Source organism: Herpailurus yagouaroundi, unplaced genomic scaffold (genome assembly GCF_014898765.1).
Source record: "Herpailurus yagouaroundi ecotype Mexico unplaced genomic scaffold, PumYag 180, whole genome shotgun sequence".
Taxonomy (NCBI): Eukaryota; Metazoa; Chordata; class Mammalia; order Carnivora; family Felidae; genus Herpailurus; species Herpailurus yagouaroundi.
In genome coordinates, this window is record NW_024412411.1 from 16,385,314 (window position 1) to 16,405,009 (window position 19,696).

A 19,696-nucleotide genomic window follows, 5' to 3' on the forward strand; every position below is an offset into this window, starting at 1 on the left:
TCTTGTGCTTCTCCCAGTCAAGGTCCTCTCAAAACCATCTTCCAGGTGTGCTCTGAATAGCCCTGGGGAGTCCCCAGAGTTGTCTTCATGGCTTCAGGAGTCATCAGTGAAGGGAGGAAAGAGGATTCAGGAGGGCAGAGCCATCACTATCACTTAACAGAGAAGCTTCATTCTTCTGTTGTACATATGGTAGGCTTTGGTTTCAAGAAAGCCGTTATTCCCCAACACTCCTCTCAGCAAATCCATACCAGTAACATGAGATTCTGTAACCTTTATTAGGACATGTTACCTAGCAGGTACAGGGTAAACAACTAGCCATTATTAATAATGACACCACATGATAACAATGATACTTGAAGGCACTGGCACTCAAGCTTGCTGATGCTAGGGGCAAAGATGTGTTCCTCTTGCTATCTCATGAGAAGCTGCATTAAGATACGTCCACTCCTTATTCTCCTTCTAGAAGGCATTGTACATCCTTGCTTTTCCTCTGGAATCCTGATTCAAATGGAGCCTCTCTTATCTAAGGAGCAAACAGCCTGTGATAAAGAAGAGACCATGGATGTCAAGGTGCTTTGTGAATTGTAAAAGGCTGTAAAAATATGTGGTGGTGTTACCCTTATGGTATTTGTATGAGGAAATAGAGTCATAATGAGCACTACTAGTGGGAATTTGGAAGAATTCCCAGAGCAGACAGACTAGAGTTCTCAAAAAGAGCATATGTTCTCCAAGCACTTGGCTCTAGGGCATGGAAGGAGATGCTAAGAAGCCTGTGTGACAGGGTATTTTGTAAAGAGAGCCTACCAAAAAAACCTCAATTAACCAGAACCATCTGTTGGTGGCTTCAATTAAATAGAATGTCATCTTTTTTTTTTTTTTTTTTTTTTCCATCACACTTTTATGAGAAAATTGAATAACAAGATGACATTAAAGATTTAGGGTTTGCCTTGTGGCAGTTCATTCATGCACATTTGTAAGACTGACCTTGACCACTGCCCAGGCTATAGGGAGGGAGGCTGGAGAGAAAGAAGAGGAGAAGGAGTGAACTCAGACCCAGGAGTGGTCCTTGGAGCAACGCAAACATGCAGGAAGATGACTTGAGTGAAAAGTGATGACAAGAGACATATGACAAGTGATGACAAGTGACAGAACAACCAGGGAAGTTACAGGAGCAGTTGCCTTCCAGCTGGGGGATATCAGAGTGCAGCAGCCCTGCATTTATAGGACTCCTGACTAAAACCCACTTCCATTGGTGCCATTTGTAGCCCTAGGAAAAACTGGGAGATTAGAAAACTATTTTTTAGAAAAATTCTTTCTCCAACTTTTTTTTTTTTTTTTTATTGGCTACAAACAGTAGTGCCCTTTTGCTTTCTCTCCACTTCCCTCTAACTCAAAAAGACTGAACAGACCCAAAGGTCCATTGGGAATTTGCCATCAACTAGTGAATTACTTAAGTAAACAAAGCTACCAAGTGCCTGTACTGGGTACTGCTCTTCACCCTTGGGAAACAGCAGAGAAGGAGAGAGACAAGTTTCCCTGCAAGTAGGAATAAGAGCCATGCAGAGAGTGCCTTTAGGATGTTGTAAGAGATGAAATGGCTACTTCAGATAGGTGGTTAGGAAAAGCCTCTAGGTAGAGGGAACATTTGAATGAATACCTGAATACAAAGATCTAGGAGTCCAGATAGGCAGACAGACAGATACATCTACCTATCTTACTTCCAAAACAAAGGGTGTGCCTGAGTGTTTCAATGCTACCTCAGTTACTAGGCACACACCAAGTGCTCAATAAATAGTGCTCGTCCACTGAGCAAGGATCAGATCATAAATGAAATCCACAAGGTCCAGATGGTAGAAAATCAGGCATTTCAGCCTGCAGGTGAGGGGATCTGAGGGGTCTTCCAAGTGTCCCAGCAGAGCATCCTGTGAAATGGGCACTGTCCCTGGGTCCTAAAGATATTTGCCTTCTCTCTGGCTTTCCCTTCCTCTTTTGGAGGTCTTAGGTATTGGGTTTTTTTCTCTTCCTCTTACATCTGACCCCCATCCTTTGGGTGTCTCCCTATCAAAGTCTGTAAGCAGAGCCTCCACTGGTCTCCATCCTGCTGTTGCTGTCAAAGTGCACAGGGCTTGTTTCACTGCAGTCAACTGTTAAGCACTACAGGGAAAATAACACAAGCCACAAGCCTGGGAGTGTTGTTACTGGTCTTTCCAAAGCTTTTCTTCCCATTCTTCTTGATAGATTTGGAAGCCTGGCTTCATTTTCTTCCTTCTACAAATGCTCTTGCCCTGCAAGGGGGATACTTTCATCTTTCTAATTTAAATTCTGTTTTTTTATTAAATTGTCACTGAGGGAGATTGACAAGGAGATTGACTCAAGCTGTTCTTGACCCTGTGTTCTGTGAGCGTGGCTAAACATGCTGCTGAAAATTGCCTCTCATGTGATTATATGGGAACACTTCACACTTTGATTTTGCAAGCCTGGTGAAAGTGCAACACTCTGTCTGGACTGTAGGCAGTCATCATAAAATTCACCTCTTCCTATCAGTGGGAAAATGGCAAAGCAGGGGTGGTTGGAGGACAATCATTAAAAGCAAAATCTCCCGAATTACAACACCTCTCCACATAGGTTACAAGACAAAGCCAACAGCCTTACTATTGAGTAAGCATTAGAGCAGAATGTGATGCACATTACAGGCCATCCCCTAAAGATACTGCAAAGACAGAAAGAAATCACTCTGTTATATAGCAAAGTAGGTGCAAGCCATTACACTTATGTCTTCAAGATAAACTTGCTAGTTACCTCCTACATGTATGACTGGAAATAGGTTTTGGAATTTGGAGTCAGGTGATTGCTGAAGTTAGGCTCAGCTCTTCCCCCAAACTGGGAGATTGGGCATTTTATCTTCCTTGGTAACTACATTTCAAAAAGATGGCTCTCTGGTCCTTGAAGAAAGATTCCTGAGTTGTGAGATTGGCAAGAGGCTTATGTAGCATTTGCCTGTACTGTAGGCATCTGGGATGCAGTGTGATTCAGAGCCTAGTAGGTTAGGGTGTAGGGCCCATGAACACAAAATCTAAAAGTGGGTGCTGCGGGCTCTGACAGCTGATCTTTCCAAATTTGCCCAGAGTCCCAAGCTTTAGTACTTTCAGAGTTATTATGGCACAAGTCTCAGCTAGTAATACATGATTCTTTTATAGAATCACTTCTAGAAAACATTTTAAAGAGATGTTATCTGCTTTCTTTGTTAAAATGAAGTTGACTAAATTTATTCCCTCCTCTGTCTTCCCCAACTTAGGAGAAAAACCTGAGGACAATTGCTCCCAGGCAGGACTGAGCAGACAAGATATACTCAGAGTCTCAGATGGGAATCTCTGAGTACCTGTACTTTGAAGGACAGGAATCTGGATCTGGATCCTGTCTCTTCACTCACTTGTGGGATAATTAATCTGTTGGGGCTTCACTTGCACTATCTGTCAAAAAAGATAATAACTGTTCTGCCCCTCACACCTTCTCCATCTTTGCTCAGGTATTTCCTGTTCATTATATATGCTCTTATAACACCCCACACTTCTTTTTAAGCTCATCGCACCTGTAGTTCTTAGCATGTCTGTCTTGCCATACTATAAGGACAGAAGACAGAGACTATTTTATTCATTGTTTATCATTAGGTATTGCTTATAATAGGGATTTTTTTAAAACTGTGGAGTGCCTGAGTAACCTGCCTGTATGGATGGTCATAAAGATAGAAGGCTGTAACAGAAATAAGGTTCCTAACATAATCTCCATCCTCTTTGCCCTTCTAGGGAGGCTAAAATACATGGAGCTAGGCTTTCCCCAAGAATAGCCTTTGAGACTTTCCTCACCCTCTGTTATTGCTTTTATTCTTTAGATTATGAATATGCTAAGACACAGGTTTTCCCAAAAATGTTTGGCACTGAATCAAATGCTGTACGTAGCAAGGAAATTGGGCCTCTTTCTTTGAGAAGATGTATTTTAGCCACGAGCTGAGGGAAAAATGGATTCTTACCTATTGATTTATTCACCAAACAATCCAATTAACAACTTCCTTGGGAGCATTTCATTTAGTCAAAGTTTTATTTAGGGAAAAGCACCATGAAAGATTTTACTAAATTTTTTTCTTCGTCTCTGAGGCTCCTCTGGCTGAGATTGCTCCAATCAGCTTATGGGCCAGTGAGCGGAAAGTTCAGGGGAGAGAGTCTGATACTTCGAATAGCCCCAAAGAACCATATTTCCACCATGAGACTTAGTATTTGGAAGCAGTTTCTGATCATTCTGATACTGTAAAACCTGTTGGCTAGCTTCCTTCTGATAGGTAAATGCACCTTCACTTTAAACGGTAGGATTATGAATTCTGGCAAAAAGACTGTTGGTCCCACAGGATGCTCAAGGCTTCAAAAGAACAGATGAACATTTGCATAACTTTCCATGTGAAGACAGCAGCCACTGCTGGTTTTTAATTTATTTTCCCCCAGAGTAACTATCTCTTGGTGACTCTTGGTCAGACAGACAATGAAGGTTCAGCAAATCATTTAGGAGTCTGGAGAGAAAAAAGTCCAAAAGTTCTGAAGGTGAAGGGAAAATCAACATCTAGAAAGAACTTTTTTAACCCTCTACTTTGGTGTATAAAGAGAATAAAAATAGATTTTCATTGTAGAATTTTTTGAATGACATCAGCATTTTTGAATTTGCTGAATTGTCTCTCTTACTTTTGTATAACACCATTTGTTTCAGACTGAATGTTGTGTCTCTCTAAATTCATATGTTAAAATCTAGTCCCTGGTGTGGTGGTATCTGGAGGGTGGAACCTTTAGGGAATAAGTAGGTCAGGAAGTGGAGCCCTAATGAGTGGGATTAGTGCCTTTATAAGAAGAAACCAGAAAGCTAGCTTGCTCTTTTCCTGCCTTGTGAGGGATGCAATGAGAAGTCAGCAGTCTGCAACACACAGGAGGGCTCTCCTCACCAGCACTCAACTATGCTGGCACCCTGAACTCAGACTTTCAGCCTCCAGAACTGGGAGAAATGCATTTCCATTGATAAGCCACCCAGTCTATGATACTTTGCTTTAGCAGCCTGAACTAAGACACTGTTCCACTGCCTATTTAATTAAAAAGGAAATTATAATAATAGGTTTTTATTACTTGAAGAGATATTGCTAGAGATCTTTCCTATGTCTTATTATGGAAATTAGTTCAGACTTTTAAAATAGAATAATTAATCAAAAGAATAGTCCACAATTTTGGCCACTGGGTCTGTGCAAATGATTTTTTGGGGGAGGAGGAATATTACACACTAGCTTTATCTTGGAACATTTCAATACATTACTACCTTACTATCAATAGAGGAAGAAACCCTGTTGACAGAGCCATGAAAATATTAATGACCAAAATTTGCATAGTATTTAATCATTTACAATATATGTTTGCTATTATAGTTACCCTTCTCAGTAATATAAGAAAAACATTATTTAATATTGAGGAAGTAATAATAATAAACAGTAAAAGAAGACAAAATGATAATGACTTGCCCAATATCATACAAATGAGGGCCTAACTGGGGTATAAACCCATTTCTTCTGACTCCGCAGTTGATGTTCTTTCAATTGTGTTGAGAATTAAAGATAAATGGATGAGTATGACTCCAAAAGGATATTTTGAATTGTGGAGTTAAGAAGAATCTTAGGGATCACCTGGCCAAAATTCCCTTAGAAAGATGAAGATTAACAGAATTGCTACCTGCACCTTGACCTTTAGTGGGAGAGCCCAGTCTTAAGGCAAAACCTCTTAAATCTGGGCTAGTGTTGTCCCTTATTGCACTCTCTGCTCTCCATTCGTGGCACATGGTAATACATGCTATGTATGTATTTATTATCTATTTATATTCTTGCTCATTTTCCTTCTTGGTTGGTTATCTTCCAGGGAGACAAGGTGACATTGTCCAATTAAGGGAAGGCCTAGAAAATTTTCATCTTAGACTGCTACAGACTTAGGTTTTATGTTGGGACAAACATGATTTCCCCATTTTTGCTAAAACAATGAGATGGCAGGATTCTAATTCTAATAAATGAGATAACTTTATTCCTGCCCCCTTCTTTTTCCGGTATCCATTTCTCAACTTTTTAACTTTTGTTCTGCTGAGGTTTTTAGTATTTTCAAATAAATTGTGTAGAGTGCCAGATGTGAGTCTGTAGATATTGTTATAGAAATAAGAAAAAAAATATATAGAAAACTGACCGATTTTTTTTGTTGCTGTTTGGTGGTTAGATCAATTTGAATCCAGTCCAATGCTGTTCATGACCTTTTCCCAGCCAAGTAAGTCAATAAATTAGTCAAGGTAAGAACATTGATTTATTGGAGTGGACATGTTTCAATATGAGTCTGGATTTAGACATTGTTGCTGCCCTGTACTGTCACAAAACGCCCTGTGTAAATTGTTAAACTGGGTCCTGCAGACATTTCAAGGAAGTAGAAAATGAGGTAGTAGTTTCCATCATAGGCCAGGGACCCTGGGTGTCGAAGAGTTACTAAAAATCCATAACATTTCCACAGACTGAAAAAATAGTCATGCATCAATATGATGGGCTCACAATGTGTTCAGGCAGCTTTGCACTACCCCAGCTTCTTCGGTAAGAATTCCTGTGCTCTGAGGGTTGCTGACCCCTGGCCTTTGTGGTTCTACTCAGGGAAGTGGGTAGAGCTATGGCCTGAAAAGAGGTCTTTTAGAGAATGAATCAAGAGGGGGCGGGGGGGGGGGCAACTGGTGAGATTGAGACACAGCACCTTAGGCTGAGTTTCAAGTGAATTCAAGGAACTCTATACAATAGGACTGGAAAACTAAGGCAATAGCAGGATATAAGGAAAAAGCTGAGGAAAAGGATTTTAACACTTTGCTGTGTGTAACCAATGGCCCTCTTTATGACTCCTCTTCTGGAGGCTTTAAATATGATCTAATTTTTTTTTGGAGCACAATATGTGGCCTGAACTCATGGCCCTGAGATCAAGTCACTTAACCTACTGAGCCACCTAGGCACCCCATGATTTAAATTGTTTTTAACCATTTTTTAAAACAAAATTTCAGGACACTTACATTTTGAATCTAATACTGTTCTTGAATGGGCCACTAAATACACAGGTTGTACATATCCACTTTTTTATTGAAGTATAGTTGATATGCAATGTTACATTTGTTTTAGGTATATAGTGACTAAGTCTATGTCTTATACTATTCTCATCACCAGTGTAGCTGTCATTTGTCTTGATACAACATTATTACATTACCATCCATTATATTTCCTATGCTATAACTTTTTATGATTTATTCATTTCATAACTGGAAACCAATACTTCCCATGCATTTCACCCATTTTGCCCATCCTCCTATCCCCTCCGCTCTGGCAACCATCAGTTTGTTCTCTGCTTCTCTTTATGATTTATTCTTTTTTTTTTCCCCCCCACATAAAAGTGAAATGTGGTATTTGTTTTTGTCTAACTTATTTCACTTAGCATCATACCCTCTGTGTCCACCCATATTTTCACAAATGACCAGAGCTCATTCTTTTCTTATGGACGAGTAGTATTCTATTGTGTACATATACCATTTCCTTATTGATTCATCTATCAATGGACACTTGGGTTGCTTCCATACCTTGGCTATTGTAAAGTAATGCTGCAATAAACATCGTGATGCAGATGCAAATATGTTTGAATTAGTGTTTCTTTTTCTTTGGGTAAATACCCAGTGGTAGAATTACTGGTTCATATGGTATTTCTATGAGGATCCTCCATACTGTGGCTGCACAAATTTGCATTCCCACCAATAGTCCATGAGTGTTGCTTTTTCTCTACATCCTCTTCAATACTTGTTATTCCTTTTTGATTCTACCCATTCTGACTGATGATCTCTCATTGTGATTTTGATTTGTATTTCCCTGATGATTGGTAGTGATCAGCATCTTTTCATGTATCTGTTGGCTATCTGTATGTTTTTTGGAAAAAAAATGTTTATTTGGGTCCTCTGCCCATTTTCAATTAGATTATTTCTTGTTTTTGGTGTTGAGTTGGAGTTCTTTATATATTTTAGATATTGACCCCTTATCATTTATATCATTTGCAAATATCTTGTCCCATTTGTTAGTTGCCTTTTTGTTTTCTTGATGGCTTCCTTCACTATGAAAAAACTTTTTATTTTGGTTTAGTCCCAACAGTTTATTTTTGCTTTTGTTTACTTTGCCTGAGGGGACATATCTAGAAAAACGTGGCTAAAGTCAGTGTGAAAGAAATTACTGCCTATGATTTCTTCTAGGTGTTTTATGGTTTCATATCTCACATTTAGGTCTTTAAACCATTTTTGTTTATTTTTGTGTAGGTATAAGAAAGTGGTCCAGTTTCATTCTTTTGCATGTGGCTATCCAGTTTTCCCAGCACCATTTATTGAAGACATTGGTCTTTTCCCTATTGCATATTCTTGCCTCCTTTGTCATAGATTAACTGATTATATAAGTGTGGATTTATTTCTGGGTTCTTTATATCAACCTGTCTTTTTTTGTGCCAATACCAGACTCCTTTGTAGTGTATTTTGAAATCTGGGATTGTAATACTTCTAGCTTTGTTGTTTTTCAAGATTGTTTTAGCTATTAGGAGTCTTTTGTGGTTTATACAAATTTTACGATTATTCTAGTTCTGTGAAAAATGCTATTGGTATTTTGATAGGTATTGCAATGAATTTGTAGATGGCTTTGGGTAGCATGGACATTTTAACATATTCTTCTCCATAAACATGGAATATCTTTCCACTTGTGTCATCTTCAATATCTATTTGGTTAAGTCTATTCCTAGGCATTTTATTCTTTTTGGTGCAATTATAAATGAGACTTTTTCTTAATTTCTCTTTCTGCTATTTTGTTATTAGTATATGGAAATACAACCAATTTCTGTGTATTAATTTTGTATGATCCAACTTTGCTGAATTCATTTATTGTAAATTTTTGGGTGGACACTTTAGGGTTTTCTATGTGTAGTATCATATCATCTGCAAATAGTGACAGTTTAACTTCTTCTTTACCAATTTGGATACCATTTATTTCTTGTGGTTGCTGTAGCTAGGACTTCCAGTGCTATGTTAAAAAAAAATGATGAGAGTGGACATCCTTGTGTTGTTCTCAGAGTAAAAGCTTTCAGTTTTTTCACCATTGATTATGATCTTAGCTGATAATATATGATTTTTATTATGTTTCCTTTAAAACACTTAGTTCAGAGTTTTTATCATGAAAAGAGGTTGAATTTCTCATATCCTTTTTTGGCACTGATGGAGATGATCATGATTTTGATACTTTGTTTTGTTAATGTGGTATATTACATTCATTGATTTGTAAATATTGAACCATCCTTGCATCCTCAGCATAAATCCCACTTGATCATGGTGAATAATCCTCTTAGTGTATTATTGAATTTGGTTTGCTAATATTTTGTTGAGGATTTTTACATCTATTTTCATTGGATATTGGCTTATAGTTTTCCTTTTTCACAGTTTCTTTCTCTGGTTTCTGCATCAGGGTAATACTGGCCTCATAGCATGTATTTGGGAGCTTTCCTTCTTCTATTTTTTGGAACATCTTGTAGAGAGTAGGTATGAACTCTTCTTTAAATGTTTGGAAGAATTTGCCTGTGAAGCTATCTGGTTCTGGACCTGTCTGCTGGGAGTCTTTTGATTATGAGTTCAATTTCCTTACAGTAATTTGTCTGTTCATATTTTCTATTCATCATGATTAAGTTTTAAAAGATTGTATGTTTCCAGGAATTTATCCATTTCTTCTAGGTTGTCCAATTTGTTAGCATATAATTACTTACAGTAGTCTTTTATAATCCTTTGTGGTATGGTTGTTATTTCTCCTTTTTTTCTATTTTTTTTTTACTTAGATATTTTTCTTTCAGTGAGTCCAGCTAAAGGTTTATCAATATTATCTTTCCAAAGAATCAGCTCTTGGTTTCATTGATCTTTTCTGTGGTTTTAAATTATTATTCTCTATTTCTACTCTGATCTTTATTATTTTCTTCCTTCTACTGACTTTGCATCTTATGTTTATTATTCTTTTTCTAATTCCTTTAGGTGGAAGGTTAGAATGTTTGAGATTTTTCTCATTTGTTGAGGAAGCATGTGTCACCATATATTTCCCTCTTAGCATTGCTTTTACTACATCTCAAAATGTACTGTTGTTTTCATTTTTATTTGTCTCCATGTATTTTTTGATCCTCTTTGATTTATTGACCTATTAGTTGTTTAGTCCCTACATACTTGTGTTTTTTTTTTTTTTTTTTTTTTTTGCCATTTTTTCCTTGTGATTGATTTCTAGTTTCATACTGTTGTGGTTAGCACAGATGCATGATTATGACTTCAGTCTTCTTAAATCTATCAAGACTTGTTTTGTGGGGTAATATGTGATCCACCCTGGAGAATGTTCTATGTTTACTTGAAAAGAATGTATATTCTACTGTTTGGGGATGGAATGTTCCATATATATTTTTAAGTCTATCTAGCCCAGTGGTTTTTTCAAAGACATTGTTTCTTTATTGATTTTCTGCCTGGATGATCTATCCATTGATGTAAATGGGGTGTTCAAGTACCCTACTATTATTGTATAACCATCAATATATCTCTTTATGTCTGTTAAGATCAGGACATGAGAGGGAGTCCATGACCTGTTTCTGTGGAGAACTCCAGCCTTGCTTTTTGATTGTGTGCCCAAGTCCAGCCCCTATGGCCCAGTTTCTCCAGACTATAAAGCTTATTATTCTGTATTCCCCCCGAGACTTATTCTTGTGGATGGGAAGAGGCCCTGGGTGTCTTATTTTCAGGCTCATGTCTTACTACAAGCCTTCACCAATACTTTACCTCCAGTTCCTGAGCCTGACTTTTGCTGGGAGCATTGACTTCCTTCTGCATTGTCCTCTGCATATCAGTCACCACTCCTGCACCAGGGGTCCTTTGTAAAAAAAAAAAAAAAAAAAAAAAAAAAAAAAAAAATTCCTATTAGCTATTATCTGGCCTCCTATTTTATTCTCCATTTATCGAGGTCTTAGGGATTACAATCCATGAGGCACACAGACTACTGACAACAAAGTGTGCTCTGAATTACAATCAGGGAATGCAGGCTTATAAAGGCAAAACTGCAAGTTTACATAACTTGTTTTGAAAGAAGTATGATTGGTGCTGAGAGTTAAACTGACTATCTAGTACAGTATTGGCTGTTTAGCTAACAGTTTTTACATTATGTCTATTCCAGTCCAAAGTAGGAGGTGTTCCAGGAAGTGGTCCTCGTGCAACTGACAAGTTGTAATTGACAAAAGTCAAGAGTTCTTGGTGTTCTAAAAATTGAAAGGGAGATGTGCATAGGCCCTGCTTCCTGAACCTTTCCCCAGCCCTATTTTGAATGACTCTTTTAGCAATGCTTATAGGTACTTCACTTTGGAATCTTCTTTTACTTATTCTCCTTTGATCAAGATCTTTCTGGCAGGAAAGGATTGATGATCAATTGTTAGACCCATTTCACTGCAGAGTGGTTGGCAACCTGCATTGGGTACATTATGTCCTGCAGACAAGGAGTTTTTTAGGTTATTGATATTTGAGATGTTCAACAATCATGATAGGTTAGAGTCTTATGGCCACATTTGAGTAATAAGGAGGTTTAAGGAAATAAGGTGTAGACATCAACTAGGTTCTCATTACCTTTAGTCAAATGGTACATCTGATGAATGTTTTTGAGTCTGACATTTTAAGCAGTACAACAACAATAACCAGAAATACATAGCATAAACAATTTGATAATAGCAAATAAAGCACAAATTAAAATAATAATCAACAATGTAATTTAAAAACATGAATGCAAGACAGCTCCAATCCAGTTAAAAATGCAAGAGAACCTAAGATTGAACCATCCTGGGTTGTGAAAATTAATAAATGTAAACCTCACTAAAGTAGACTAGGGATGCAAGAGGGGGAGCCCTATCACTTAATGTCAATTACAAACCCCAATAGGGAAAGCATCTCCTATGAGAAATCAAAATCAACTATCCCTGCAACTCAGCCAATGAAAAACCATCATCACCCTGAATTCTTGTTTTTTTCCCATGGACTTTCATTCAAAACAATCCTTGATAAGATCCTCCTTCTTCTACATAAAATAATGTTCCTCTACATTGTTGAACTTACCTATGGCTTTGCCTTAAGGTGCTAGTCCTAAATTTCCATTTTCTTATTCCTTAATAAACCCCATTTTTTGCTGGTAAAATAACTTTCAAGGTAAATACTATGTAATTATAAGAAATAGGATCCAGAGGCAACCCCCAACAACTGTGAGGCTGATGTGCAAATAGGAAATTATACTCACAGCACTAATTGGGCTCACTGCTTTTTTGTTGACTCTGGAATTTGAAGGTTAATTTTCTTCTGGGTTTTGAGCTCTGCTCTCTTTGTGTTTTGGCTCTTCAGGCTTTCTTCAAGATCTGTTTTAAGGCCTTGTCCTAAGAGTACTAATTTGGCCTTTAGTCAATTCCTTTTTGGACTCAGACTATTCCTATTAGAACTGTGCTGGCTTTCAGTTTGACTCCTGTGCTGGCATTTTATCTGATTCCTTTCAGAACTTGCTGTTCCTATTCATACTGTACTGTTGAGGAGTTTTCCTTTTGCTCTAGACATCAAAGTGTTTTGAACACCACCTACCCCTCTGCCTCTTCAACAACTAGACCCATGGCACAGGGATAACCCCTTTACCTCTGAGCCATTCCTGCCATTTTTAGTTAAGGTCACTGAAGAAATAATCTGGGATTCTCTTTAACTATCCTTGTAATTAGGCTAAGAGCAAAGCTGAAAACATTTATATTGATAGCCAGTTTTCCTTTGGGATAGCTCATGACTTTGGAATGTTATGGAAATAATGAAAATTTTGTTGTTGTACTTCTGGGATAAATTAAAAATGGCCCCATGTCCAAAATTTATTAGATGCCATAATTTTTTTAATGTTTATTTGTGAGAAAGAGAGAGACAGAGTGCGAGCAGGGGAGGGACAGAGAGAGAAGGAGACACAGAATTGGAAGCAGGCACCAGGCTCTGAGCTATCAGCACAGAGCCTGATGTGGGGCTTGAACTCACTAACCATGACATCATGACTTGAGCTGAAGTCAGACGCTTAACCGACAGCCACCCAGGCGCCCCTTGAAACTTGATACTTCATACTTTTAAAGGTGGCTCTGGCTATTATTAAGGCCCTGGGCCTTCCAAATTCAACTCACTGGAGTTCAAAGGAAACCACCTCACTGACATTTCTGCCTCAAATGCTACTCTCAAGGAAACCAATAGCCAAATCTCTGTAATGATCCAAATAAGTGTTCTTCCAAATGATAATTTGGAAAATTGACAAGAGATATCTAGTAATTGCTAATTCAATAAAAGGAATTCTAGTTTTGACCAATTAAAATATCTAGCCCTACCAGAAATTCTAAAATTTTCACTATTTACCACTGTTGCTGCATTAAACCATTAGGCTACTAACACAATGATAGCATTCATAAACCAATATTGGTAGGGAAATATTAATAAGGTCACAAAAAGTGTTCACCTCACTTGTCCTACCTATTCAAAATACAATCCAGGGAAACTTGTTCACCAAGATGGATTTCAGGAGTACCTGGGTGGCTTAAGCAGTTGAGCATCAGACTCAATTTCAGCTCAGGTTATTATCTCACGTTTGTGCAATCCAGCCCCACATCAGCTTCCATGCTGAACATGACACCTGCTTGGGATTCTCTCTCTCCCTCTCTCTGAAAATAAATAAACATTAAAAAATGAAGATGGATTTCATATATATTTCTCATGTCATGGATGTTTTAGTCCTTGCATGGTTTCTCACCAGACTGAAGCTGTCCCTTGTATTCAGGCCACTGCTGCTTCTATAGCTAAAAAATTCTGTTAAAAAAAATTATCTTTACTTGGGGAAATCCTCTTGAACTTCAGAGTGATAGGGGAAATCAATTTACTGGTCATGTGCCTTGGACAGGTCTACTCTGTTTGGCTAGTTTTATGACACTTTTTGTATGTGTGTGCAGATCATCCTCAATCATCATGGTTAGTTGAACACACTAATGGCACTATTAAGACTCAGTTGGCAAAATTTGTAGAGACCCTTCAAATACCTTGGACCAAACCCCTGCTGTTATTTCCTCTAAATTCCATCCTCTTTGAAACTCAGACTCTCATCCTTTGAGATGGTCACTAGGGTATCCAATGCACTTAGCCTCTACCTCCTCTGACCCACAGCTAATAAAAGGAGATATATTTCTTAAAATTTCTCAACATTTCAAAGTCTGCTGTGCCTACTCTAAGCCATGAACCTATGATTCTAAGATATTATTTAAACTCATCTCTGGTGGAATATCTAGCAGGAAGTTAGCAGCATTGGCTATGACCATAACTATTGTCTTCATATCCTGAAGGTTCCTCATCAGGGTAAATATCACGTATTAACAATGTTCTTTTTCTTGTGTGAGATTTGGCAGTAGTGGCTGTAGTCATTTTGAGAATAGTGAAGGAAGATATTAAATTCTCCCCAAAACACAAGCTACTAAGGCCTCTCCAACTGTTAAGACATTTATAAGCCCAAGATTGATGACTATATCCACAAACAAAAATATATCAAGTGCACAGAGCAAGCCAGACATGTTGACAGTATTTATAGATTCATTTACAGGAAATTAAGAGGAAACAAACTCAAGTCAAGGATCAGTCTTAGGGAGTTGCCCACAAGTTTCATTAGGCTGGCAAGCTTGGGAAGGGGTAGTCAAGTGAATGGGTCAGGTAAGCAAGTGATGAATTATTATCAGACAAATATGGGTCTGTGCATTTGTGTTGCAGATACAAGGGCCTAGAATCTGTCTTCTAGGAGTTTAATAGTCATTATTTGGTTGGGGGGGGCAGGGAGGAAAAGCTAGATAGGATATCAAGAGAAAGCATGGAATAGGAGTTTGGGGATGAAAGCTTGGACTCTGTAGATTATACCAGAAGGCTCCTTATCAAAAATTATGGTAAAGTTGGGAACATCTGAGAAGTTCAGAGATTAGCATACTACTAGTTGTTATTTATTTACTTTGCACACTTTTAGTAGAGGAATTATGGCCAATCCACTAGTGATTGATACATTTGAATAATAACATTAACCATTCTAGGTACCAAAGGAGATGAAAGCTGGAAGAAAAACTAGAAAGATTAAAAAGTTCATCATTTGGATATATATACATATAAAATCAGGGAGGGAACAACAATAGGTATACAGAAAGCTTTGAGATTTGGCTACCACAGGGGAAGAAGTCCTACTGAGTATCAAACAGCAAAATTCATAAGAATTCCTACCCAGGTAAACAGTAGAACAAAGCTCTCAATGAATTTAAAAGTTTTCATTATACTTTTGGCAAATATTAAAGAGTTATTGTACTGACCTGGTCCTGACTTTCAGGAAAGCAGTGTATTCAGATGTTGTCTGCTTCTTCTTTCAGAATATAGTCAATTTGAGGTCTCCAGTTGATTTAGTAGTCCAGCTGGATATGAGAGCCTTTTTAAAAAATAAGAAACATGAATCGGTGCCTTCTAATTTAATGGTGTAAAGGTTGATTAGCAATATCTTGTATGGTCCCTTCCAGTGAGACTGGAGAGAACCTTTGTGCAAGTGTTTTTTCCAATAAATCATGTCTCCAGGTTGATGGTCGTAATGTTCAATGTCTTTTTATTTCTAGAGCATGCTGTGGAAAGACTGTTCTTTGGTAGAACATACTTTGGTAGTATGATTGGTCCCTATGGATTTGATCAGGCTTTTGTAAAATTGAAGTGTATCCCTTTTTATCAGTTGTGGATCAAAGGAAATAGGGGTAGGAGTATTGGGCATACTGCTATAAGGAGAAGATTCTCATTAAACTTACGTCAGAAGTTTAGAACCTCCATATAATTTTTGGAACACTTACCATACACTTACACAAATACAACATAAAGAGGGTTTAGTATTCTTATTTGACAATGCTTCCCATGTAATTTAACATATCAAATAAACTTAGTTTAATAGAACTTTTAAATATTCCAGGGACCCTCTAGAAAAAAGTCCCAAAGTTTCTTTCAGGTCAAAAAGACTTCATTTCAAACTTGATTTGGGAAAGCTTGTCAAAAAATGTCAAAAGTTTCATTAGATGCATGGCTACTTAATTATCTACTTCACTGAAGTGACAAAAAGATTTCAAGGACAGATATAGCTGCAAAAGCCTTAGCTCTTTTTGAATAGCGAAAACTCAGTTCATTTTTTTTGTTTTGTTTTGTTTCCTTTTAACTAATCGAAGATGTGATGCAGACAAAACATAGAATTTTTGTTACCCAGGCAGATTATATTAGTAGTAAAGAAACCACGGGGCATCTGGGTGGCTCAGTTAAGCATGGGACTCTAGTCATGATCCCATGGTTTGTGAGATCGAGCCCCACATGAGGTCCCAGGCTGACAGAGTGCAGCCTGCTTAGGATTCTCTTTCTACCCCTCCCCCACTCATTCTCGCTCCCTCTCTTTCAAAATAAACAAATACACTTAGTAAGGAAAACTTGTTTAAAATTACTTAATAAACATCAAATTTTCTTAGATTATAGATCTGTTTAGATTGTGTATTACTTTCAGGTATACAATAGGATTCAACAATTTATATACTTCTCAGGGGTTATCAAGATAAGTGTATTCTTAATCTCATTCATTCCCCCCCCCCCCGCACTTCCCCTCTGGCAACCATCAGTTTGTTCTCTGTATATGATAGTCTGTTTTTATGTTGGTTTCTTTTTTTCTTTGTTCATTTGTTTTGTTTCCTAAATTCCACATATGAGTGAAATAATATGGTATTTGTCTTTCTCTGACTTATTCAACTTAGCATTATACCCTTTAGGTCCATCATTGCCATTGTGAATGGAAAAATTGCATTTCTTTTATGGCTGAGTAATATTCCATTGTGTATATATATACCACTTCTTTACCCATTCATCTGTGGATGAACACTTGGGCTGTTTCCATGTCTTGGCTAGTGTAAATAATACTGTAAAACCATAAGGGTACATATATCTTTTTGAATTAGTGTTTGTTTTCTTTGGATAAATATCCAGTAGTAGAATACCTGGATCATAGGGTAGTTCTGTTTCTAATTTTTTTGAGGAGTTGCCATATTGTTTTCCACAGTGGCTGCACCAGTTTGCATTCCCACCAACAGTGCAGGAGGGTTCCTTTTTCTCCACATCCTTGCCTACACTTGTTTCTTATGTTATTGATTTAGCCTTTCTGACAGGTGTGAGGTGATATCTCATTGTGGTTTTGATTTGCATGTCCCTGATGTGCCTGATGAATCTCAAGAGTATTCTTTAAAAGTATTTTCCCATTTGTCATAATAATAATAATAAAATTCATTTGGCCATTGAGTACATTGTTAAATTTTTCACCAATATGCAGTCTTTGGGAAAAAAATCTTAGGATAGTTTTACATAAATCTTTAGCTAGCTTAAAAGCTCCTGTTTTATCTGTAGCTTCTTGCTTAGAAAAGTCTTCAAAAGGCTTTGTCTACCTTACTTTTTCCATCTATTCCCTTGCATGTCCAAGTATATGGATAAATTGATAAAGGTCAGAATACCCAGGTTCATAGGTCAGAGTATAATTTCTTTAGCAAATCCTAAAGGGTCCTCAAGGCCACAGAGAAGTCCTTAGTAATGGCTTCTAATTCTGCCTTAGTCCAAGAAGTACAGGTAACTGATGAAGTCCTTTCAGCATCCTTCATTACATTTAACTTTAAAAGGAACCTGGATGACTAGGGGTCTAGAGAAACCTCTGAGTTGTCAATATTGAATGGAAGTTCAGCTAAACTAGGTTACACAGGTGGAGGAGGTGGAGGTAGAGAAAGGGTTGAGAAGCTTCAACTAAGGTTGAGAACCTTCACTTGGAAAGGTTCAGATTAGCTTTCAAAAATTTGGAGTTAACTGCCTGAGTGCACAGAGCGCAATGGGCCATTGTTCTGACCTTACCCAAATGGCAACAGTGCTACAGATGGCGGTCAGGCACTTTACATCCTGCAGATTAGGCCATGTAATGTTGCCCAAGAAGATCAAGAGGCAGGAAAGCAACCAAAAATATTTCTTTAAGGTCTTAGGAATTGCAACCCAGAAGAAGCAGTCTATAAAGTCCATTGAAATCAAAAATGTGCTCTGAATTGCAAACAGGGAGTGCAGACTTGTAAAGGCAACACTCAAAAGGTTACATAAATTGTTTTGAAAGAATTATGGTTCCTACTGCCAGAGTTAAATTGACTGACACAGTATTGGCTGTTTAGCTAGAAGTTGCTCCATTATATCTCTATTCCAGTCCAAAGAGGAAAGATGTGTTGGAGGAGCTGGTCCAGGTGCAACTGACAAGTTGAAATTGACAAAAGTCAAGAGTTCATGGTGTTCTTAAAATTCAAACAGGAGATGTGCATAGGTCCTGCTTCCTCAGTATCTTCCTGGCCCTATTTTGAATGATTCTCTCAGCAATGCTTACTTTGGCATCTTCTTTAACAAATGATAATAGTGACCATCTAATAGAATTGTTATGAAGATTGAGTTATTACATGTCAGGTGCTTAAAACAGTGTTAGCACCTGGAAAGTTCTCAGTATTATTAGTATTATTACTCAATACTCAATACTCAGTTATTAGTATTATTACTCAATATGTCATATATCCTATAGGACCTGATTCAGAGTTTATACATGTTAGGAGTTCCAGAAGACATAAAGGTATGTTATAGCAGATTGAGCTTGAGTTTGTAGATATCAGTAAATTGAGGTAAATATAGATTTTTAGCCAAAATTTGAGTGAAGAAGCCTCAAAATCAAAATATTTTGAGGAAACATTTTTATTACTTCATTTCTATTTCATGAATGTCATAAAGTAATTCATCCAGCAAAATACTGCATTTTGTATGCTGCAGTTCTTTATGTCTCATGCATTTCTTTGGATTAATTTGTTTCAGTGCTGCTTGCTCATCGTGATGTTGAATTTTTCTCTTACATTAATTCTTCTTACCAAATTCAAGTCTGTGACAATGTTGAAATGTTTACTTCTAAGCTTTTCTGAGTTGGAGCATTAAATCAAAATTCCTTCTTCTCTTATTCTTAGGAGATGAATACTGCTTTAAATTCCAGATCAGTACACAAAATGAATGTTATTTTCTTATGGGAGTTCTACAAATCCAGCCATGTAAATATCCATTCAGGATGGCTGCTTGTGGTAGCCCACGGCCAAGGTGTATCCTACATTGTAGACTCACCAGGAACTCTGTGATAAAGACAACCCAGGGATGCAGCTCTGTGGTCTCAAGAATCTACAAAGGCAAGAAACCTAAGGCTATGTGCTAACATATGCAGAGGTCATCCTAGAAGGCTTGAGAAGATCATGGATTAGCCTCTATTTCCCTGACTAAATACCATGCATACTTTTTGCTTCCCCTTTCCAATGTATGCAAAACATAAAGAAAAAAAAAATTCTTTTTAGAAACAATTTAACCATGTCTGGACAGACTTGTATTTTTTTTTTTTTCTGATTTCTTGTGGAATTGTATTTGAAAGCTATTTTAAATTGCTTGAGGTCATAGT

At 37.4% G+C, this 19,696-nt stretch overlaps 1 long non-coding RNA gene across 2 annotated transcripts in view; it reads right to left on the bottom strand.

The window, feature by feature from the left end:
- Window positions 1-256: 256 nt before the first annotated feature.
- The window catches only part of LOC121039384 (uncharacterized), a 162,069-nt gene continuing 142,629 nt past the window's right edge, over window positions 257-19,696 (bottom strand). For both annotated transcript variants that reach the window (XR_005794732.1, XR_005794733.1), the window contains 3 exons: window positions 15,501-15,613; window positions 10,906-10,996; window positions 257-539 (listed from right to left, as the gene is read on the bottom strand). This is a non-coding gene — a long non-coding RNA (uncharacterized LOC121039384). The remainder of the gene's footprint in view (window positions 540-10,905; window positions 10,997-15,500; window positions 15,614-19,696) is intronic.